The sequence below is a fragment of the Orycteropus afer genome, unplaced genomic scaffold (genome assembly GCF_000298275.1).
Source record: "Orycteropus afer afer isolate SDZICR_OR568_19922 unplaced genomic scaffold, OryAfe1.0 scaffold00146, whole genome shotgun sequence".
In the NCBI taxonomy this organism is placed as follows: Eukaryota; Metazoa; Chordata; class Mammalia; order Tubulidentata; family Orycteropodidae; genus Orycteropus; species Orycteropus afer.
This window is the reverse complement of record NW_006921733.1, coordinates 8196296-8204185: the sequence shown is the minus strand read 5'-3', so window position 1 is coordinate 8204185 and position 7890 is coordinate 8196296. Positions and strand designations below refer to the sequence as shown.

At 38.4% G+C, this 7890-nt stretch overlaps 1 non-coding gene and 1 pseudogene across 1 annotated transcript; both read left to right on the top strand.

Annotated features, from left to right (window-relative positions):
• Positions 1-5721: 5721 nt before the first annotated feature.
• On the top strand, positions 5722-5800 carry LOC122150464. Its single transcript, XR_006163680.1, has one exon. It is a non-coding gene; the product is annotated as a small nucleolar RNA SNORD115 (small nucleolar RNA).
• A 1595-nt stretch (positions 5801-7395) lies between these two features.
• On the top strand, positions 7396-7470 carry LOC122150460 (annotated as a pseudogene).
• The last annotated feature ends 420 nt before the right edge of the window (positions 7471-7890 follow it).

Here is a 7890-nt window from a genome sequence, read left to right as displayed (position 1 = left end):
ACAGGCTGATAACAAAACCATAAATTGAACAAATCATAAAAAAATTACCGATTGAAAAAAAAGTCTTGGCTCAGACAGTTTCACAGGAGAATTCTACCAAACATTCAGAAAAGAACTGACACCAATTCTACTCAAACTATTCTAGAACATAGAAAAGGGTGGAATCCTCCCAAATTTATTTTATGAAGCAAGCATAACCCTGATACCAAAACCAGGCAAAGACATCACTAAGAAAGAAAACTACAGACCAATATCTTTCATGAATATACAGAAAAAAAATCTTCAACAAAATCCTAGCCAATAGACTCCAACAACATATGCAAAAAATAATACATTATGTCAAGTGGGGTTCATACCAGGTATGCAAGGATTGTTGAACATTAGAAAAACAATGAACATAATCCATCACATAAGTAAAATAAAGGAAAATAACCACATTATCATATCAATAGATGTGGAAAGTACATATGATAAAATCCAACACCCATTCCCAATAAAAACTCTCAGAAATATAAGAATAGAAGAGAAATTCCTCAACATCATAAAGGGCATGTACACAAAATGAACAGCCAACAGCTTCTTCTCATTCTCAATGGAGAGAGACTGAAACCATTCCTCCTTGTGAATGGCAACCAGACAAGGATGCCATCTATCACCACTTCTATTCAATGTTGTATTGGAAGTCCTAGCCAGAGAAATAAGGCAAGAAAGGGAAATCAAAGGCATCTATATTGGTAAGGAATTTTGCTGATGATATGATCCTATAAATAGAGAACCCAAGATACACAGCAAGATAACTGCTGGAACTAATTGAGAGATATAGCATAGTGGCAGGATACAAGATCAACATCCAGAAATCAGTTGGATTCTTCTACACCAGAAAAGAGATTTACCAATTACAATAGCTACCAAAAATGAGAAAATACTTGGGAATAAATCTTACCAAGGATCCAAAGATCTGTACAATGAAAACTACAAAAGACAACTTCGAGAAACCATAAGAGAGCTACATAAATGGAAGAACATACCATGCTTATGGATAGGAAGACTGATCATTATGAAAATGCCAGTACTACCCAAAGAAATCTATACATTCAATGCAATTCCAATCCAGATCCCATTAATATTCTTTAAGGATATGGAAAAAACAATCACTAATTTTATATGGAAAAGAAAGAGACCTTGGATAATCAAAACAATATTGAAGAAGAACAAAGTAGGAGGTTTCACACTCCCAGATCAAAAAACCTACTGTATGGTCACAGCAATCAAAACAGCCTAGTATTGGTCCAACAACAGACACATAGACAAGTGGAATACAATTGAGAACCCAGAAACAGATTCATCAACCTATGGTCAGCTGATCTTTGACAAATGCCAAAGTTCACTACATGAGGAAGAGATAGTCTCCTTAACAAACAGTGCTGGCAAAAGGGGTTATCCATTTGCAGAAAAATGAAACAAAATCCATACCTCACACCATACACAAAAACTAATACCATATAGATCAAAGACTTAAAGGTGAAACCTAAAATAATAAAGTTCCTCAAGGAAAAAATAGGGGCAATTTTTAAATTTATGATATAAATAGACTATAGTGCATCACCCAAGATTCACAAACAGCAAAAAATAAACTAAATGATTGGGACCTGCTAAAAATTAAATTTTTATGCACATCAAAAGTGTTCTCCAAAAGAGTAAAAAGAGGACCTACAGATTAGGGAAAAAAAATATTCAGCAATGACATACCTGCCAGAGGACTTATCTCTAAAATTTATAGAAAACTCCAACACTTATACAACAAAAAGATAAATAATCCAATTAAAAAGAAATATTCATGATCATTAGCCATTGTTGTTGTTGTTGTTATGTGCCATCAAGTCGGACCCGACTCATAGCGACCCCTCCTTGGGTTTCTGAGGCAGTATCACTATGGAAGTAGATTGCCCCACCTTCCTTCCGAGGAGTGGCTGATGGGTTTGAACCACCAGCCTTCTGGTTAGCAGTCAAGTGCCTTAGCCAGTATGCTACCAAAGCTCCCCATTAGCCATTAGAGAGATGCATATCAAAACAATGAGATAACATCTCCCTCCAACACTAAGAACAAAGTTCAACAACACAGAAAATAACAAATATTGGTGAGGATGTGGAGAGATTGTGACTCTCATACACTGCTGGTGGAACTGTAAAATGATACAACCACTGTAGAAATCAGTATAGTGACTACTTAAAAAGTTGGAATTAGAAATACCATTTAATCCAGAAATCCCATTATTAGATATATATCCTGAAGAAGTGAGAGTCAGAATAAGAATAGATATTTGCACACCCATGTTCATTGCAGCACTATTCACAATAGCAAAAAGATGGAAATAACCTAAGTGCCCATCAACAAAAGAATGGATAACCAAACTCAGGTACATACGTGCAATGGAATACTATGAAACACTAATTAAAAATGTACATTCTGCAAAGCACCACATGATGTGGATGAACTTGGAGGACATTATGCTGAGTGAAATAAATCAATCACAGAAGGACAAATATTGTATTTGTTCACCATTGTGAAAGGTCAAGGAAAGGTTTATATATGGAAGGAAGCTTTCTTTTTGGTTTCCAGGGATGGGAATGGAGGGGAGGAACACTGCTAGATAGGTAGAGACAAGTATTGATTTGAGTGAAGGGAAGAGCAATGTACCAAAAGTGAGGAATCAACATTGTGGCTCTGAGGAAGAGGATGACAGAGAGAGGTGCATGGGAGATACAGACAACAAAGATGAAAGCTTTTGCATGTACAATACTGCATTGCCAATAATGGCAAGCATTAATCTATGGGTGAATAAATCGGTGGATAGGCTGAAGGATCAGGTATGTCTAGGCAGGAGAGAGTGTGCCCATAACCATGTATAGAGTTGGCAGACTATGTTTCTACATGCATATTTGTGTGCATTGTAAGAATGTCCAGGTTGTGCTGGTTTCTTGGCCACAGCCAGCTACCCTGAGGGAGTGACTAGTTGGACCTGTGGACTTGGGACCATGGTCACAAAGGACATCAAACTCAGTTGGCATAACATACTATACAAAAGCATCGTTCTACATTCTACTTTGGTGAGTAGCAACTGGGTTCTTAAAAATTCCAAACAGCCATCTAGATGCAACTATGAGTCTTTCCTTGTCCAGAGTAAAGAATGATGAAGAAAACCAAAGATGCATGTAAACAATTAGTCCAAGGGACTGGTAAGTAGACCATGCAATTCTCAGCCTAATATGACCATGAGACAAGAAGAACTAGATGGTGGCCGGCTACTACTCTCAACCACTAGGAAAGTGATCAGTGCAAGAGATCCTGGCTAAAGTGGGAGAATAATTTATAACAAAACTCAAAATCATAAAAAAAGGATCGTGTTTACTGGGCTGAAAGCCTAGTAAGATCCCTGAGACTATGGCCCCTAGTTAAGGTCTCAGACTGAACTCACTCCTGTTGCTTCCAGCCAAACAATAGACAGGAATATGGAGTGAACATTTACATCAGATAGATACACTCCTTAGAGTGATCAATTGTGGAAGAACAGAAACGCATTGTTTACACAGGGAGACAGCTCGAGAGGGATGAGATGGGAGCATGAAGGGAAGGACACAGGGAAGAGATAACTATGGGGAGGATGTGGGAAGAGAGTTTTTCCATTGTAGGGAATTTCAGTTAATGTCATAAAACAGAATGTGTATAAACCACTGTATGGCAAATGAATTTGCTCGGTAAACTTTTATCAAAATCACAATTAAAACAAAACAAAAAAGCCAATGTGAGAGATGAGGCTAATTGTGAAGAGTAGGTCCTATGGATTAATTGCTTCAGCAGCTCAGACCAATGGAAATCATGACTGGCTGATTCTCGCCACTAGGACTGAAGAACTTACCATTGCCTTGTGTAAACAGAAAGATCTTTTTTTTTTTTTTTTTTCCTAACTGAAAATGCATTGGAATCTGTGCAGATATTATGTGAGTCTCCTGTGTATTCTGAGGTTTTATCAATTGGTAAAAAAATATAGGCAGAGAAAGGTCTTCCTGTTGTGATTATTTTGGCTTCAGGTGGATTAGGTCCCTTTCTGGGTCAGGAGTGACATCAAATATTTAAAAGACTTGGCATTTCTGAGAGAGGTGATGTCACAACTCTAGAAAAAGAATGAAATTTCTAGTGTCCTGGCAGCTGATTGGAAGATCCTCAATTTTCTGTCATGCCCACTATATCATTTCTTGACAGTTTCCATGCATTAGTGCATAAGGACTTTGGGACTATGTCATCTGACCTCCTACAACTTCACAAAGGAGGAGGAAGACCAAGATCAATAGCCCAAGGCTGATTCCTATGATCCTGAGGTCAGATCTTTCCAACCTCCAACTTTTTATATTAATTCTGACACAACTGACCCTCCCACAGTACTCTTTACTTCTCTGCTGGGTTCAATGATTAATTGCAATGGCCACACAGAACTCACAGACTCATGGTTTTGGAGTATATTAGGGAAGTAATAGGTTACATTCCAGGAGCAGAAACAAGTCAAGATACAGTTCTTCAATCAGGACAGCTTCTCAATTGTGCCACAAGCAGGCTTCTCTTTGGCCTTCAGCCTCTCAGCCTGGTCTCTGTCCTGCTAGGGCAAGTGTTACAAAGCTCTTTTAGCTCTGCTGATAAGTGCTCAGGGAGATACCTCACTCTGCCAGCAAGCCTCCTGCCCAAAGGCACTCAGCTGTCTTATTCCATGGGCTCCAAAGCCCACCATTCTGTCTCATGCCAATCTCTATTGCTAAGGTCTGCTGCCATGGTCAGCTGTCACCATTGCTCTGCTGCTGCTTCTTGCTATCTCCTGCCATTTCAGCAAAGTGTTACAGTTCTCTCTTTCTCCGTCTCCTGGGTCAGGCAGATTTAGAACAGGGATCTTGGGTCCAAAGATCATACTCTACTCCTAGCTCTTCTTTCTTGATGGTAGTGAGCTCTCCCTTTTCTGACTCTAGAATGGTTCATTTTAAGCCTAGTAGGATAGCAAAACTGAACAATCCTCACATGAGGTTCTATACACCTTATTTGTATAGACCCACCCACACAAGGATGCCATGTAGCTTATTTACATTATTAACTAGCTATTCAATCCTTTTGGTGGACCACAAGCACGTCACATTTGCATAGTCCAACCCAGTCATTTGAGAGGAGTCACAGAGAGCATGGCTAGAAGAACCAGATTAAGTAGTCAACTGCACTGCAATTAGACAATCCCAGTGGATACAGATATGGCTTTCTTCAGTACTTCAGCCATGATTGTCAATGGAAATGCCTCCTGTGTATGGAAATTACTGAGTGTTTATACTATGTCCAAAGAGCTCTAGGCCTTGTCTTTATCTTCATTGTGTATTGCTTAGTTTACTGATTAGAAGTCTACTGAATAGCTTATTTGTGAGTATATTTACTTTACCTATACCTTTGGGAATAGCTAGCATTAGTTTTTGCCATGAAGAAATTAACTTCTCTCCCTCAACCTCTATTTTGTTATCTTGTTTTTTTCACAGAGTTTCAAAGAATGATCCTTGTTTACCTGCTTTCCTTGGATTTATTGCTAATACCCTGGAATCTTGCACAGGATATATGCACACTCTCTTCCAGTAAAAGACATCTGTGGTAAACATCTTGGGGTTTTAGTGAGTGTGTACCTAGTAGTGCCATGTCTCAGGTCAATGATGATACCTAAATTTATCTTGAAGAGAGATGATGACATAGAAATCATGTTCAATAGGATTACTGAAGCCCAACAGGAAACTCCTTTTGCCCAGTCTTACTCATCAACTTTGAAGTGGAGCCACATTTTGATTCTTCTCACATACCACCAATGATCAAAAATATTTAAATGACTGACATTTCTTAGGAACATTCCATGCCTCCTTTCCTCTTTTTGCATGATATAAAATGACCTGCTGCAAGGAAATTCACTATTCCTTGGATTCAAGGTGAGTGATTCTATGTCATTGTAACTGGTCTCATCTCACACTTGGACAAGTGAAAATTCAGCCAAAGGCAGTTGTGGTTTGGGAATTAGGTGAGAATTGTCCTCTCTCTCTCTCTCTTTTTTTTTTTTTTTTTTAATTCACTAAGTGTCAGTGATCCTCATAGGTAAACATTTAGGATTCACAGGAACTTAAAACTGATTAATTTTTGATACGCTAGTGCCCAGTCCAATGTGTCATATTGAATTGGGAGAAATGTACAACAGGATAAATGTGTTTTTGTTTTTCTCAAATATTTTTGCTTTGCAGAAGGCTAAGCAGGTCCAGCAACACTGGTAAATTTCCTGTAATTGACTGTCTGTGCCAGTTGAAGTTGGAACCTTCCAAGTTTAGTGCAGTGTGGTTTTCCCAAGAATCTTGGAATGAGATGAATTTTTAAGTAGTCTAATACCTGACTCTAATTCCAACAAACAGGTGGGTGCATAGATTTCTGTACAGAACAGCCAATGTGAGGGATGCCAGTGGTAAAGGGAGAAGTTTTGGAGATGATTAGCTTCAGTGTTTCCAGCCACAGGAAATCATGATTGGCTGATCCTCTCCACAAGGACTGAAGAAATTTCTGCTCTGTTTCACAAGCAGAAAGATAATTTTTAATAAAAGTTCATAGTAATCCTATAAAGATTTGATATGAGTCCTGCAATGTGTTCTGAGGTGTCATCTGTAGGTTGAAATATGAATGAGAAGGCTTTTTTTTTTTTTTTTTTTTTTGCTGTGATTATTTTGGGTTGAGTTGGATTGGGAAACTATGTAGATCAACAGTGAAATCAAACAGTGAAGGGATTGTGGCACTTTCAAGACTTATTGCCACAATTCTTAAAAAGAATACAATTTTGAGTTTCCTGACATCTGATTGGTAGATTTCCAATTTTCTATGACCCCGAGAGTGTGATTTCCTGAAAGTTTCCATGCATTGGTCATTATATACAGATATGACTTTCTTCAATATATCACCCAGGGTAATCACTGGAAATGCTTCCCTTACCTAATGGAAGTTTGCTCTATGTCCAGAGATCTCTAGGCCTTGTCCTCACCTTGCTTACTTCCTACCTGTTATCAATGGTCAGCAGCCCACCCACATAATAGCTGCTTCTTTGAGAGGACTACTTTGTCCAAACCTTTGGGAAGAGCTTGCACAAGCCATCGCGTGAAGAAATGAACTTCTCTCACTTGAATTTTGTCTTACTGCTGTGTCCTTTTAAAAGGGTTTCTGAGAATGATCCCTCTTTGTCTTCTTTCTTGAGGTTTCCCAAACCCCATGAGATCCTGCACAGTACATGAGCATACTTTGATACAGTGAGAATCTTGGCCATAAAGAAGACATCTGTGGTAAGAATTTTGTTAATGCCAACACTTAGATTAGTCTTGAAGAGAGACAATGGCATAAAAGTCATGCCCAATAGGATTGTGCTGGGGCCCAATGGGAAATTCCTTTTGCCCAATCTTATTTATCTACTTGGAGTGGCCCCCATTTTTATTCTTTTCACCTCTCTGAATTGTCTAAAATACCTAGCTGACTGATGTTTCTCATGCTCATTTATTGGCTTTTATCCTTTTTTTATGTGATTTTGAAAGAACTCCTTCTAAGAAACTCTCCATTCTGCTTTTTCAAAATGAGTGATTCTATGTAATTTTAATGGGTCTAATAAGACTTGAAAAAGGGAAGATGCAGTTCAAAGGCATTTGGGTTTTGGGAATCAGATGACACATATCCATTCATTCTTTCTTGACCTTGATTGAGTCACAACATTTCAGTGATCCTCATGGTTAAATATTTAAGATTCACAGAAACTTGAAACAACTTCCAGAGCTCTAGGCCTTGTTCCTATCTTGCATATT